This window comes from Lipotes vexillifer, unplaced genomic scaffold (assembly GCF_000442215.2).
Source record: "Lipotes vexillifer unplaced genomic scaffold, Lipotes_vexillifer_v1.1 scaffold295, whole genome shotgun sequence".
Lineage (NCBI taxonomy): Eukaryota > Metazoa > Chordata > Mammalia > Artiodactyla > Lipotidae > Lipotes > Lipotes vexillifer.
In genome coordinates this window covers 346,732-347,600 of record NW_006773247.1, presented here as the reverse complement: position 1 = coordinate 347,600, position 869 = coordinate 346,732, and positions in this window count along the sequence as shown.

The following is an 869-nucleotide window of genomic DNA, read 5'->3' as shown; positions in this document are numbered from 1 at the left end:
CATGTTACCTTCTCAGGATTTAATCTCACCTCTCCTCATGGCCACAATGCCAATAACTGGGGTTAGTTTACAATGTAATCTTGCTGGGGCATTGGTAGGCCTGACATAGGAGAAAGAAGATTATACCACAAAATAGTTGCAAGACCTAGCCAGCATGCAATGGTAGGAGCTAAGAGAGTAAAGACAGTACCAGGTTCTGAAGGTGCTAAAGAATTTGGGAGTATACTCACAAGACACTATGTTTACACTTTGGCAAAGAATAGGAGCTGCAAACTTGTAGCTAAGATGAAACTTACTTAGAAGCATAGAAAAAGTGATGTCTGTATTGAAGAAAGTTGAAAGGACAGAATTGCCATGGTAAATGGTAAGGGAAGGGATTAAAAGTATTAGGGAAGTGGGCATTTGGGAATGGCTATACAATGTATTCCCTAAAAAGCCTCCAGATGATTGTATTCCACAGAAAAACCCAGAGGACACACCACATACCAAGGCCATAAAGAATGCAAAGTCAAGAGGAACATAAGTACCACTAAAAGTTTTAGCTGTGGCTTCGTCTCTGGATGGTGAGACAGGCTGTTGATGATGATGATAAGAGAGGTTGTTACAGAACTTGGCTCACTGATATCAGTGAAGATGCTATAATACTGAAAAAGTAGAGAGGTCAAATGGTGTTGTTTAAGCACCAGAAGGCAAGGGGTTACTATTATTGTAATGACCTATACGTTTGGAGTGGCAGCCAAGGGGCCCTGATCTGTAGAGAGTTACTGACATGATCAAAAGAGAACATTTTACTTAGGGGCAAAATAGATGGGTACCTTTAACATCAGAGGAAATAAAAATGGGTGACTGAGTAGCTGATAGCAGCCATT